The sequence below is a fragment of the Lissotriton helveticus genome, chromosome 5_1, assembly GCF_964261635.1.
Source record: "Lissotriton helveticus chromosome 5_1, aLisHel1.1, whole genome shotgun sequence".
Taxonomy (NCBI): domain Eukaryota; kingdom Metazoa; phylum Chordata; class Amphibia; order Caudata; family Salamandridae; genus Lissotriton; species Lissotriton helveticus.
The window spans coordinates 1,293,387,944-1,293,403,945 of NC_136065.1; positions in this window are offsets into that span (position 1 = coordinate 1,293,387,944).

Sequence of the window (16,002 nt, forward strand, 5' to 3'; positions counted from 1 at the left end):
ATGTGCTGAAATAGACTCGCAAATCTTTTATAACAGTTCTGGCGTCAGCCGAGTGCTGGGGTCTACATTTTTAGTGACTCTAGTCTTAAATAATATACATTGGGACGCATTTTTCCTGTTTGATCATGCGTATAGATCGCCTTATGCTCTCTAATTGGGGTCCTGGCACTACTCTGGCCGGTTCGCCACTGTGATCTCTGTTGCAGTTTGGACAGCTCATTGCAAATTTGTGTTGTTGCAAGCTCATCCCTGGCCACCAGTATTCTGATTGTAATTCTTTCAGAGATTCCTTTATCGTCTGGTGTCTTAGACCCTCACCCATGTGTGCTTCTTGAATCAAGAAGATTCTCCTGTTCGTGTTTGGAATTACTCTATCCCCCACTCCAGGGATTCGAGCAAAAGGAACGGAGTTTGCATCGATTATGTATGTATAATTGAGTGGATAGGTCACGGGTAGTGCTGCGCAGTCGCCTTTTGAAGACGTTTTTACTGCCAGCATGGTTTCCCCATCTATGTATTTTTCTGAACGCTTTTTTTGGGGCTACGGAAGCCGGGTTAGTTGCTTCCGTTCTGGCTGTGTTAGCCAATGAATTCCCTGCAACGTGAACGCCATCACACTGATGACTCAGTGTATGTATCACGTGAGTCTTTTGTAGTTCTTTCTGTAAAAGAACTACTTGTTCCCAAAGCGTTTTTTGCTTGATTGTGGCACCTGTGTCATCTTTGTAACCATTTTGAACCCAGTTCTGCAAGTCATTATTGTAAGACTTGACGCAGGAATGCGAATCACACACTATTAGTGTCGGGAATTCGCGATCGGCAATATCGAGCGCCATTTTTAAAGCTATTAATTCAGTTTGTTGACCTGAATTGTCTTTTACGGATTGAGACATTGTTACCAGTGGTCTCAATTTACCTCCGTGCCACCGGCATTTAACAACCTTGCACGTAGCATTGTAAGCTTGCTTTCCCCAAACTGAGGGTTGTGCATATCCGTCTGTGTATATTACACAGGCGTACTGTTGTAGGGGCAGAATTTCGATTGGCAGAGGATATTCTTTTTCATAGGCTAGATCTTTCAGTTTTTTCATGTTTGGGTCAAAATAGTATTTCACTTTTTCTTTAGCAAGAGAAGTTTCCCATTGTATCCATTTTGGATCTAATGCCACGGTAGTTAAATTGCATGGGCTTGGTAATGACTCAAAAGCTGATTCTGCTGTTAAAACAGTTATCCTTTTGCCTTCGGCTTGGCCTTTTTCTTTTGCTACAGCTGTTTGAACCGCGTTTACAATATTTTCCGCAAGACTGAATGATTTTTCAGCTTGTGTGTACAAATGTGCTTTGTAAGCTATTGGTACCGTTTCTCCCTCATTAGAGGTCAGGTACGTGAATCCGCATCTTCCTGGGATGACTCGGATTACAAGGTTGCGTGTGTTATTGCGAATTTGCAATTTTGTTTTGGCTAACATGTCTGTTTGCAATGATCTCAAAATTTCTGTGTGTTTTTGAGTCCAATTGATTGGTTTAAAATCAGGTTTTATTAGTTCACAGAGAGGTTTAACCCTCTCCGCATAATTTAGAATGTAAGTTCTTCCGAAATTCAGGAAACCTAGTATTGATTGTAAGTTCTTCAGCGTTTTTGGTGCTTGGAGTACAGCGCATTTTTCTAAGAAGTTGTCCGCTAAGCTTTTGCCTTCACTTGATAATTCATATCCTAAAAACAGGACTGTTAGATGGGCAATTCGTGACTTTTTAAAGTTGAATTTGTAACCCTCTGCAGCAAACCCAAGTATTATGGTGTTTACTCTTTTCAAGTGAGTTTCCAAGTCATCATCTGTGAGATAGATGTCATCGACATAAGATAATGCCTCATCATCATATATTTGTAGTAACTCTGTTACTCTTGCTGAGAATAAACCTGGGCTATTCTTTAATCCCTGTGGGAGTCAATGGAAATTTTTCTGTGACCCCATTATTGAGAAAGCGGTCAAATACCTGCTTTCAGGTGCTATGTTTTGACAAAAGAATCCATTAGAGATGTCTAATGTTGTTTTGTATTTTTTGCGCACAATGTTATTCATTAGTGCTGCACTGTGTGAGTTTTGTACTGCAAATGTCTTGCAGCATGAGTTAAGGTGTCTGTAGTCCAAAACTAGACGATATGAATCGTCTGGCTTGGAGACAGGAAACAAAGGATTGTTCATTTGAGAGGTGCATGTTTCAATCACCCCCTGGTATTCAAGTTGATCTAAGATCTCCCTGACTTGTTTTCTAGCTTCTTGCTTAATTGGGTACTGTCTTTGTGCAGTTGGTTGGCATTTTAACTGGATTTTGTGAGGAGGAGAGTCCTCATCCCATCCTACATGATTTTTATATAATGCAGGAGCTTGGGCTACTGCCCATTTTCTTGCATATGTATATTTTTTATGTATTGGAATATGATTTGAGAAGGCAGGCATAATCATTTCTTCGCCATGAGGGCACTCCCTGACAAACTCTGGTGGCCAGTCTTTTTCAGCTAAAAGGATGTCATAGCCTTTTGAAAGGTTATCCCAAAATAGACCCCTTACTTTCCTAGTCTTATCTCCCTCTATACGCAATGTTATTTCATATATTTTATGAGGTTTGCTAACTCTGGTATCTGCAGTTTCCACCTGAATGTATTCATTCGTGTCCACTGTCTCCAGATGATTCATCAGGATCTTGCGAGCTATTGTCACTTCTGCTGCGCTGTCTAGCATTGTCTGGGCCCACTCTCCGTCTTTCAGTTGTGTCCTCAGTATCCTCGGCATGTTTGATTACTTTAATACTGGCTACCTTCTATTTTGGAAATTGTAATTTTTTACTTTGATGAGCAGGTTCCTTGTCTTTGGACTTGACGTGCTCTTCCCTGTGTTCTGACCGTCCTCTTCTTTCCGAAGTCTGAAAAGATCGAGAGGGACGTGTATCAATATCTTGATATCTATCAGGCTTTCTTAATTTATCCCTATCTCTAAGGTTGTATTTTTTCTCAGAGGGCTCCCTCTGGGGAGACTTGTGTCCTTGGTCCGGATATCTTTCTCTCTGCCGAGGAGACCTTCCTCTGGACTGGAATCTTTTTTCTTTGGGAGTGGATTGTTTATTTCCATCCCAGCTCTTTTTTGGAGTGTTTAGATTATTTTTAATAAATATCTTTTCAGGAATTTCAGTTAGTTGGGGTTTTACTGGTTTCCCACCCAAACTATCTCTTCCTGGTTCTTCATAGGATTTTTCTATGATTCTGGCAAGTTCAATTCGTTGGTCTGCTATATCTGTTTCTTTCAATTTCTGGCGGATCGCCACAGATGCTGCTTCTCCTTTTATGTTGGCTAATAATATAGCCAAGACCTGCTTGAAGTCTTTCAGTAATTTCATACCCAGAGTTAAAGCAGGTTCTGGACCGTATTCATTTTGAATCTGTCTTAGTACATCCGGTATTACCGCCATGGACGGAACACAATGTGTTTTAGTGTAAATGGAAGCAAAGACTGTGCCCCAAGTGTCACAGTCCTCCACATGTGGTGCGATCCCCATAGGTTAGTCACCCACACCCACAGATAGTCAGAATTCTGTGTTTCTCAGTAGGGGTAGTATCCGGAAATACTGCCTCTATTTGAGTTATTTTTGGTGCTAACCAGAATGGAATTTGTTCCTGTTTTATGGGTGTTTTACCAAGACAGGATTGTATGTTCTGTGGTGTAATTTTGTTTGTGTTTCCCTGATGAGGGGTCAGCTGTGGAATGTTAATAGCAGGTTGGACTGTTGAAGTCCGCATTCCATATTGGACTAATTGTCTATGAATTTTAATTCGTTGTTTTAGCTGTGCTAAAATTTCTGGTACTGACATTTTTTCAATGTCTGGATGTGGTGTGTAGCTGGCTAGAACCGGCCACGTTGCTCCTGGTCTACCTAGTGGACTGAGCCTTGTGATGTGATTATTATGTTTTAGGGCGCCTTTAAACCAGAGCAGGTGCTCTTGGTATTTTAATGGGATTTCCACTTCCTCGAAAGGGGTGTATTCATCCGGAGGTTCCTCTATTTTGTAATAGTGGAATTCGTGTGTGACAGCGTTTGCTGCTGGAAAGTTTATCCATGAATAGAATACCTCTGTCTGCCGATATTCATGGGCCTCAATTACGAATACGACTATTCCACCTCTCGGTGTTAATCCATTTTCTATAAGTTTAAGAGCTATAGTTTTCCTTATGTTGACCGTAATGAGTATAACACTCGGGTCATTTTCTTGGAGACTTGTGTCATCCGCTAGGAGTCGAGCTGCTATTCTAGCTGCCTCCCTCTCTTCTTCACTTTCTGACATCTTACTGACAGAAAGGTTTTTGTTGCAGATCAAGTTTCAAGGAAACAAAGATTAGGTGCACAATATTTTGGAACACTGTATCCTTCAACGTTGACTAAACCAAAAACTATACATAGGAATCTCTTCCTACTAAGTTCTGGCGGATTTTAACCTTTTACTCACTCCAGACGTCTTTTGGAGTATTTACGGGAAAAAAGGGTCTGTGTGAAAAAGCACGACTGAGTTACTCTAACGTCTTGCGTTAGATTTATCGCCTTACCAAACGTTGGGCGCCATGTAGTGTAGTTCCTATATTCCCAATAGGCTCTGCGCATTGGAATAATATATTCAGCAAGGTAGACGTAGGACTGAGGTCGACTAGGTCTCTACTGACTATATTAGACTTAAGGTTTGCCAGCTAGCTCAGAGGTCACTAGAAACTTTCTCGAATAACCGAGGAGGAGTTTAACCTCCCTGGATAGACAAGAAGGGATTAGCTTCTGACAACCATAAAACATGACAACTTTGTTCCCTCAGAATAAGAGTGTATCTCTAGAGTCGTGTGAAAACAATAGACAGCTATTTCACTCAGTCAAGTGTGCACACTTAGTTTCACCAGAGTGTAGAGAAAAGAGAGACGGGCGTTTTCAATAAAAGGTTGTTATTTATTGAGCAGTCTTCTTTCTCATACAAGAGAAATGAATTGCCACAATTGCAATACTCATAGTAAAGTAAAGTGCGTACAGTAAAAGGAGGATTAAGAAATAATACTGTAAAAGCATTGATATGGTTTCTTAGCCATATGATACTTTAAAATAGATCAAATATATACATACTTATATACATTGACTAACGTACTCAACTGGTGCTTCTAAATACGCCTACACCGGTGTACCTGACCTAAGCCTAATACGTGGGAAGGAGTAAGTAAGTAGCAGTTTAAGTTAAGTTGGTTTTGCCAAGAATCTGAGTCAAGAATTCTCTCTAAGGTTTTAGTCAGCTCCGTACCTGGGTATTAGAAAGCAGGAGGTCTTGTATCTCTCTCTCAGGACTCGATATCCCAGTAACCCGCGAAGGTATCTGGAAACACCGGAGCTGGATTTCTCGGCAGGAGAAAAGACAGTGTCTCTCTCAGTGCGTCAAAGAGGAGGGGCAGCGTCCGTGGGCTCTCGCATCAGCTGGGTTCTCGGGCAAGTAGATAGCTGCTCTGCTCCAAAACCACCACCGTGTATCTGCTTAAGGCAACGTTTGTATATTTATGCCTGAAAGGTACCGGGTTTGGCGTGAGGTTGGACATAAGACTTCAATAAAGATTTCACTAAGAACTGGCCGTTCTTACAGTGCTTTACAGGAGTTCTAGGATGAAATCAAAACAAAAGCAAGGGGGATTTCCCAGGTTGCTGGAGGTTTGGTTTGTTTAGAGAACTTCTAGGGGGCCGGGGAAGTAGCCTTGCTTAATGTGACAGCATGTGCTACGACTGAATATGGATATGATTATTATGCCGTTGTATGGATATTATTGATTATAACCGGACAAGGGCATAAAATAGGAATATTGGTTTAGGCTCCTGGATAAAAACACAATAATCTTTCTGCGACTTCTAGAATTCCTTCCTGGTGGGTCCAGCCTCAACTTGCTATCCAGCAGACTCGGGCAGGTCACCCAGGGTGGCAATGTCTTTTCTGGTAGTCTAAGGGATATCCTCCTCAGGTACCCCGTCAACTGTATCTGTGGGATGTGTAGGGGCAGGTTTACTGCACCCTTGCTCCCATTCTTCCTGGCAGTTGGCTGGGGTATTGTTCCAGGCTCAAGGTGCCCCTGACTCCCTTCTCAGGCAGCCATGGACCTTATGGTAATAGAGACACATTCAGGCAATCCCAACATCTCCAAGTGTGAACTGAGGTCTAACTCCCTCCAGATAGTGCGCTCCATATTGTTACCTAAAATACAATATAAAGGCATGACAGGGCTCACGACTACTTTTTAGTGAACCTGAGACACCCCCCTCTCAAAGGGAACCAGGACCACCAATAGCTGACTCTCACAGTTGTCTACAATTATGACTTGGTAGAATGTGTTAGGGAGGACCTGCTTTGAGAACACCAGCTTGTTGAAAATTAGCACGTTTTTGGTGAACATTATCTGCGCCATCTTGCCTCTTCCCCTGATGCCACACTTTTGTCGTGCGCGCCCGCCATTTTTTTAAGATGCCCCGATCAGAGCGAACCCTTTTGCATGCCGCTGGCCCCTGACATAGCCCTTCGCCTTCACTAAGCCTGCACGCTGCAAACCCCCCCTGCTTGCACCTGCCTTGAGTCATAAACCCCTCTTCGGCGCTGCTCTGCCCCAGGCCCTCATCCTGTTCCCAGCGCGACACCTCCCTGCTTCCCTTTCATGATCTCCGGCCCTTAGACGCAAACCCCTTTTTCCCCGTGTGCCCGTTTTGTCTTCCCCGTTCCCAGGCCGACACCCAGCTCTGCCGATACCACTCCTTGCCCCTCCCCGTACAATAGAAAGCTTCCCCCATCAAAGGATCCCCGGGTTGATCAAAGCCCCCACCCCATGAGATCCGATCAAAACCCCCCACATTCCGTAAATCGGCGGAATATCCAGCTGCGTGATACTCATCACCTGTTGTGACTAGGGTGGGGACTTCAACTGTAAATGTGTGTGGGAACGGGCCCAAAGGGGATTTCCGGGAATGTCTTTTCCATACATCAAAGCTTTAACATGAATGTGTAATTTACAATAAAGTCATAAACCAGGGTATAAGAGGCCAGGCCTCAGAAATGTATCTAGAGCACCTCAGAACGATACCTTCTGTCCGTTTCGTTGTGTTCTCCTCCGGAGAGAATAAAAACCTTGTTTCCTGCTTTCCAGTCTCCAGCGCCTGCCTCTTCATTGATTAAATAACTAGAGGGTCACAGAGGCAATACCGCCGGGCAAATATCGATTGTCCCCGACCCGCCTCAGGTTTTAACAATTGGCGTCCCAAGCGTGGGGCCCATCAGCGACTCGTGGATCCAGTGGGAGAGGTCCCGACGACAGAGTGAACGACTGCAACGATCGGGAGAGCTCTTGCCCAATAGACCCTCGTCTGGCAGCCGATCATCCGAACTTCACTAGTTCCGAACAGACCTCTCTCGAGTGATCTACGGTCCTGACTGGGGACCATCAGGAGTGCCGTGAGAAATACGAGAAAAAGAGGACGATCGGGCGCTGGATTCGGAAGACAAGAAACTGTCCACATGGTCCGGGTAAGGTCGTGTAATCACGACAAGTTGCGAAATAATTGCTTGTTTGTTTGATTGTTAAAAAATACTAGTATTGCTCTTTATTTATTTGGAGATTCACTGTCTACAAACGGAGAAACAACGGGCTCTCTCTTTGCAAGCAGTGGAGGATAGGTAGGGCAGCAGCCGTGCTTATTTTTTCTCCCCCACTCAATAATTACTTGAAACTGAACTGTTGTTCGCAAAACTATTGTTTCCTGGAGATTCCCTGTCTGCAAACAGGGAAGAGACCACCCTTTTTGCAGATAGTGAAAAGGGTAGGTAACGCAGATCTTTGCGGACCTACTCATTCTCCCCATTGTTATTTATTGGTCTTTTTGTTATTTTTGATCCATGAGGTATTCACTGCCTGCAAACAACGTTGAATAGAAATATTCTGTCCGGTCTTTGCACCTAGTGATAAGATAGGCAGTGCTGACTTTTTAGTCCCTCGTTACGAGCCGTCATGTCTGTCTTCTCCCCACTGATTAATAGCCTGTTTAGCCCGGACCGTGTATTAGAGGTGGACCATATAGCTCCACTAGAAGGCACCCCTAATAAGGACATGTTCATAAACTATGGATTAGTCACCATAGCCTATAATAAATTGTGGCACAGGTATACCGAAAATAGTCAAGACAAACAGTGGCCACTGACAGGATCCTTTGACCTTGATAAAATAGAAACGTTAGAAATAGCCCTTCGAAATAATAAGACAACGCCAATTATGCTCGACAGTCTGGGTATGTGGCGCAGAGAGGCTATGCAACGACAGAGAAAAGACGAGGACAAACCAAGTAGAGAAATATACCGACAGGACAACCCCAGGACATCGCTACCCACAACTTATCCCCCGACACTATGCAAAAGACGACCAGACTTAGGGCCAGCCCAATGCGCTTTTTGTAGGTATGTCGGACACTGGAAAGCCCAATGCCCGACTCTACTGAGCGTGAGTAAAGGCAAAGGGCCGACAGGAACGACAGACCGGCAGTACAAGAAAAAGCGCGAGACAAAGAAGAACCCGACTTACATAGACAGACCAGACAGAACCACCACGTTTGATTATGCCCGATGGCACAGATTTCGCCAGGACAATTTCAGCGGCATGCTCAAGTTTTCCTAGGTCGGGCAACGTCAAGACGGGAACCCGGCCTTGTTTCAAATTCACTGACGGAAAGAGATAATTATGACCAATAACTGTTTTATATTCGTCTTGGGTCTTTGTATGTCGTACTTGTACTGTCCCCCCGTCTGAGTTTGTGTGTATGTAATGTACAAATCTGCGTCATCCCTCTACACGTGTTTCCGTGTTACTCAACCTCTGTTAGCAGAAACTTAGCATAAAAACAACCTGAAAAGAAAGAAATGGTAAAACAAAATCCGTAGACCATTAATGAACTTGAACTTTTAATTTAACACAACAAACAAGGAATAATAACGGTAAACTGTAGAAAATGAAAGTCAAACAGAACATCCCCCCCCCATTCTGGAACCTTCCAAAGTAGGGCAGGGTTACGGCTACGCCCAACCAACGGCAACCCATATAAGGCGGGCCCGGCCGCCAACTCTTGGTCAGGAAATCTTAACGTATGGGGGAGCCGGAGGAGAGGCAGGAGCCAGCAGCCGGGGCAGTTGTAGGTAGTCCCGCCACATGTCTCTTCAGCCAGCCGCAACGGGCCTGGATAGACTTAAGTAGTCCCGCCACATGTCCAGAGGAGAACGAGGCACCTTTTTTTCCTTTTCTCTTCCGTAACAGCCGCAGCAGCTCTGGACGGCGGGATGTCCTGCACGTACCTCCACAACAATTTGTCCAAGTTGGGCTGGGAGGGAGAGGCGACGCGGACGAGCCTCTCCCACCTCCACCGATAGGAGGTTTCCCAGCCCCCGGCCCGACGCCGAACACCCCCAGTCAGGCGATGGTGCCAATACTTCCACAGCACCGAACACACCATGGTGGCACCCCAGTACTTGCGCAGCACCGAACGTACAATGGTGGCCATATTCTCGGAACACCGAACCTGCAATGACTGCACTGATACTCGTGCCGCGCCGAATGCGCGCCACAGGTGGCCATACTCCCACAGCACCGAGCACAGGACTTGGGGAACACCGGATGTGGAGAGACCTTCCTGCGGGGCGATGAAAAGGAGCGGCATGGAGTGCACCGGGAGAAGGAGACGATGCGGACGAGTCTCCCTCGCCCCCCAGGTGGGGGCATCACAGCTGCACCCTAGCCGAACGTCCCGCTTTCACAAAACAGAGCCCTCTTCCTTTCACTCCGAAGGATCTCTCCCACTCTTGCAAACTCGACGAGAGTGGCCCCTGTAGGGCCTCAAAATGGCGTCTGGGTCCGCTGGAAGGCGGGCCCTGGCCACTAGAGTAACTTTGACCAGCAATATAACTCGAACATTTGCCCCCTGGAGCACGAGCCCCCATCTCCGACAGCGTCTCCGCAGCCTTGAAGATCCTACAAAGGTCCCCGGCGGAACCTTCGGCCTTTGCAGGTTTCCGGTAAGGGACGGCTGCCTTGAGCGCCAACGAAACAAACATGACATTGCCACTCCTTCTGTTAGCATGAATTCTAGAACTGCCGAAAAGGACTCTGGTCCAAACTGCCAGTAATGGGAAACATTTCCCCCTGATGCTGCTTCCGGACTGAACCGGCCCCGCCCAAAATGGCGCTGGTATCAATCGGAACTTACGAACACCTCGTGGTGTTCCTTCGCACTAATATAAACTTGATGTTCTGAGATTTTATATGATCCTTTGTACACTTGGCTAGAAAAGACAAGGAGAACTCACTCGACGAACAGTATGAAAGGATCCCCGTTACAAATGTTGATTACAAATGTACAATGTATTATATTTTTATAACTGATGTAAACCTCATTTACGACGCTCACGTACGGTATGCATATAGGAAATCTGATTACCACTATTATGATTATGCTTCTAAATTATGAAAATAAATGCCCCCGAACCCCCAGCCAATTAATAGACGTTTTAGTCTCTTACCAATGAATGAGTAAAACTTTCCGATGTTTTTATTGCTGCAAACGACACCCCACTGTACGCACTTTAGCCATCGCCACGACCGGCCAAATACGACCGCACCCTCATAATCCTCATGCTGAAATGATTTTGCAAAATAAAGTTTTTGAAACTATGGACGGGTATTGCATGCCTTATTTTAAAAATGTGGGATCGGTGGGAAAGTTCTTTTCTGTGCACCCTACTCTGCTCTCTCTTTAAGGTTAAAAGAAGATGGTTGCCCAGCCCTGGAGGACGGATCGGATCGACAACACGACACTCCGCCTTCAAAGTACGCGACTGACTCATGACCTCTCGCGTAGAGGAAGACTTCGACTTCCAAGGATGGGTAAAACGAACGGTGTAAATGAGGGAATGTAAAAGGAGGGTGAAATGAAATAATGTAAATGTGATAACGTACAACGTTCCAAAGTATCAGGGAACGGAGCTGACCCAAGAACCAAAGAACCTTAGAACGCCACAGCGTTGAAAGAGGTTTAAGGATCCCGATAGTGAGATACATCCTTTGACTAGATACCTCGCACTAAGCACCTCTGGTTTCCTTTTTACGTTTCCCCGCACACGACCTATATGGACACACTACCCCCCCCCCCTCGACTCCAGAAACCATATCCCCGGGGACCCTGCCCCGAGGAGGAAAGACGAGTAAGAGGTAAGTAAAGGTCTTATGAATCCATGTGTTTGAATATGCGCGAATGCTGTCTCCCCCACCCCTTTTTCCTCCCTCTGCAGGTTACATCAGAGATTACAGCCAAGGTGTGGCGAAGATCTGAAGCCTTGCCATGTCTAATACACGAAGCGGACTAGCGCCGCAAGGTGGTGTCTAAGCACGCCTGCAAACTATTCACGTATCGAACAAACCCGGGAAATTAGCACAACCTGATAAAAAGTGATCACCCTTAAACCAGACCGGACGAATGAACCCATGTCACGTATGATGCGAAACTATGAGGGAATGTGTGTATGTGTGACTGAGGCGTCGGCCTAACTGGTCGAAGGACCGAGAATGCGAGAAAGTGCGACAAAATGGTACCTCCTTTCTTCTTTCCTTTTTCTCAAGACACGTCCCCTCTACCCTGTCTAATGCTCAAACTGCATGATTACAAGATTCTAACGCAGACCCGTGAATGCCCTTTACTGTGTAATGCACTAAATAGCCTTTCTTGAATACACTGCCACCCTCTCTGTTGCACGTGTACTATTTAGCCTGCCGTTGCACTCTCTCTCTCTCTCTCTCTCTCTCTCTCTCTCTCTCTCTCTCTCTCTCTCTCTCTCTCTCTCTCTCTCTCTCTCTCTCTCTCTCTCTCTCTCTCTCTCTCTCTCTCTCTCTCTCTCTCTCTCTCTCTCTCTCTCTCTCTCCCTCTATTTTTGCACTCCCACTCTTCCGAGTGATTAGCCCCGAAATTGGCAGATTGCCACCCCTAGCACACCTCCTAATTGGCTTCAAATACCGTCAGTATTTGCACAAAAACGTGTCTTTAATACAATCACCCTGAGGCCGCGTCATTACCTCTCCTTTTCCGCTAGAAGTCAATAAACCGAGGTTGGGCCGTAAGGGAAAGGACAGGTAAGACGACAGAGGTTCCCTAATCTGGCCCGAAATAAGGGAACTACATGTCGACGGCTCCTATGGTATAAAACAAGGACCTCAGAATACGCGACCCTCCCCTCCCCGAATTGTCGCAATACCCAAACCAGAAAAATGATCACCCCTGTTACCCCCCCTGTATCAGCCGCCCAAAAACTGGAATTATGAAACTACCCCTCATTTCCGGTTGTGAGAGATGGGTCGATTTATGCCCTTACCACAAGTTTCCTATGTCCCTGGTTGTTCCCCATAAAACCCCTGTCCTTCCTAATTAAGTAATCGGGCTGTAAAAGGTTACGTAGGATCCAGAGTGATGTTTTACAAGGTTAACAGACTAGTCCAAGGTAAAGAAATCATCGAAATGAACCCCGTAGTAGTTAAAAGGCAGGATGCATCGATAGAAAGGAAATGTTTAGCCATATTCGTCTCTCAGCAAAATACCTGTGTAGTACCATGTTAACGTCTCACGAAGGTGGGTCACCATCAGATGAACTGTCGTGACTGTGATAAATAATTTTAAAGGAAAGTCATAGTAAATCCAACAGGCCCGTCACCGGTCATTCATATGCCAGTTGTGAACACTAAATAACGGGCATTTTTCATTCTTTGCCTGGAGCTGGGAGAGAAATAGACTTTTTTGATTATCTTCATCTGCAAATTCTCTAAAGACTGTCTTTTCAAACTTGTTTAAGGGTACTGCTGTTGGAGGAGAGAAGGACCGGATGTGGGAGCACGAGGCCTGACTGCAGAATAAGGAACACCTGTGACATTAGCCAAGGCGAGACCACGACAGAAAAGAGCTGCAGGACGAGGCACTGTTTTCGACAACATGAGAAGAAAGGGTCGACCTGATGCCCCTGCTCGGTGTCCAGTGTCTGTCGACAAGTCCCCGCTCTCTGAATTCGGTCACACGCTCGCCTATTTGAAGTCTCTCGTTCCCCTAGTCTGTTCCTAATTTGGCCTTGCTCCATCCCCCTTTTCCTCTGACCTACCCTATGGACTGTTTTGTACGCTCTTCTTCCATCTGAACTTTCTGACAATCACCTCAAAGGACACAGGGCGAAAAGGACCTTTCCGACCAGAAACGCGAGGAAAGGGTCGTGCCCTGCAACGCAGAACTTAGAACAGAGCTGGACTTGTAGCTCCACCGCCGGTGCTCAACAGCGCCAACGAAAGGCAACAAAGAATGATGAGAACTCGTTAAACTTCGAACATTTGACATCCCCAATCGCCGTTTCTGCTAGACCTCATTTCTCTCCCAGCCGCCATTGTATTGATCATGCTCCAATCTGAACCTGATATATATGTAATAACCTGCCAGTATGAAATATGCTTGCTGCTCTCGCTACAGAATCGTTTTTGTATTGCATTCCTATGACTTTCCTGCTAAACAAATTGATCAAAGTTTATCAAATAGGCCCACCACCTAAAAACTAGAAATGTTAAGATGTATTGTTTACAACTCTTTTCCTCTAGGGTTCCTACCGTTTTCTTTCTCATGCCCACCACAATAGAACCGAGTAGAAAATGAACCAGCAAGATGTCTTGAATATGTTAAAGGGAGGACTGTTGAAAATTAGCACGTTTTTGGTGAACATTATCTGCGCCATCTTGCCTCTTCCCCTGATGCCACACTTTTGTCGTGCGCGCCCGCCATTTTTTTAAGATGCCCCGATCAGAGCGAACCCTTTTGCATGCCGCTGGCCCCTGACATAGCCCTTCGCCTTCACTAAGCCTGCACGCTGCAAACCCCCCCTGCTTGCACCTGCCTTGAGTCATAAACCCCTCTTCGGCGCTGCTCTGCCCCAGGCCCTCATCCTGTTCCCAGCGCGACACCTCCCTGCTTCCCTTTCATGATCTCCGGCCCTTAGACGCAAACCCCTTTTTCCCCGTGTGCCCGTTTTGTCTTCCCCGTTCCCAGGCCGACACCCAGCTCTGCCGATACCACTCCTTGCCCCTCCCCGTACAATAGAAAGCTTCCCCCATCAAAGGATCCCCGGGTTGATCAAAGCCCCCACCCCATGAGATCCGATCAAAACCCCCCACATTCCGTAAATCGGCGGAATATCCAGCTGCGTGATACTCATCACCTGTTGTGACTAGGGTGGGGACTTCAACTGTAAATGTGTGTGGGAACGGGCCCAAAGGGGATTTCCGGGAATGTCTTTTCCATACATCAAAGCTTTAACATGAATGTGTAATTTACAATAAAGTCATAAACCAGGGTATAAGAGGCCAGGCCTCAGAAATGTATCTAGAGCACCTCAGAACGATACCTTCTGTCCGTTTCGTTGTGTTCTCCTCCGGAGAGAATAAAAACCTTGTTTCCTGCTTTCCAGTCTCCAGCGCCTGCCTCTTCATTGATTAAATAACTAGAGGGTCACAGAGGCAATACCGCCGGGCAAATATCGATTGTCCCCGACCCGCCTCAGGTTTTAACAGCTGACACCTTACAGAAGTCATGCAGGCTCTTGTGTCTATCAGAGCCTCTACCCGTTGCTCATTGATGGTGACCCACTTCCTATACTGGGAAGTATTTGCATATGAATTTTCCTGCACATCTCCTTATCCCCTGGTAATATTAGGGTCACCTCTGGCTGCTCCCAAAAACTAACTCGGACCACCTCCTCCCCAACCCAAGTGTCGGACCACCGGTGGGGAGCTGTACCATCTTGGGACATTGGGTGTTTCCCTTTGAGTGCCCATACTGGTAACACTCAATGCATTGGGGGACATAGCTCTCTGTCTGCTTGGTAAAGAATCCTTTACTTTTGGGTTCGGACTGGGACTGGTTACCAGTGTTCCCTCAGGAATTATGTTGGAGGCCTTTTGAGAACTTCTAGGGCCCGATTCAAACATAGTAAACTGAGACGAAAGTCTAACTTTACGACTTTTGATATGCACAAAGGGCATTTACTACTCGTAAATGCCTTTGTGAATACCAAAAGTTGAACTTTATGACTGTTGGTATTCACAAAGGGCATTTACAAGAAGTAAATGCCCTTTGTGAATACCAAAAGTCATAATGTTAGAATTTCATCTCATTTTACCTTTCTGAATTGGGGAAATTGTTTTTCTCCCTCCTCTTTCTTCTTTTGTGACCGCTGAATACCCCTTTGGTATTCCCCCAAATGCCTTTGTGGGCATTTTGGTGCTGACCCGGAGGTCTGCCTTTTCAGCAAGCTTCCTGGGGTCAGTCAGCTGGCTGTCCACTAGGTGCTGGTTCATCTCTCTGAAGCAAGTATTGAGCATGTTGTCCCGGGAATCACATTGTTCAGCCCATTGCAATCATTAACTTTGCTGCCGTCACCCATCCATTTAGCGCCTTATTATATTAGTCCAGGAAATCCACCCAAGAATGATTGGGGAGTTTGTGGCTGTCCATGAACTTCTGGTGATACTTTTCAGGGGTCAGGCCACATTTAGTTAAGAGGATGGCTCTACTTCCAGGGTCAGAAGAGTGTATCCCCCACTAGAGGCATATGCCTTCAGAGACCCCCAACCCCAGTGCACTTCTGGGATCGTGTGTACTCTCAGGGTCACCTCGTATGCGGGAACCAATTTGGGGATGTCTTTCCCCACCACATAAGTGGGTATCATGTGTTTGGGCATCCAGACTTTCTTGTCTCCTTTAGACACTGGCTGTATGCTGCCACCATTGCTGAAATCTGACTGCTTTGCCTTAAATTCCAGTTTTCTGAGTCTTCTTTCATGAGCCAATATTTTTTTATTCCACTGTGAATTTCCTTTCTTCCATTCCGAGTTTGGCTAT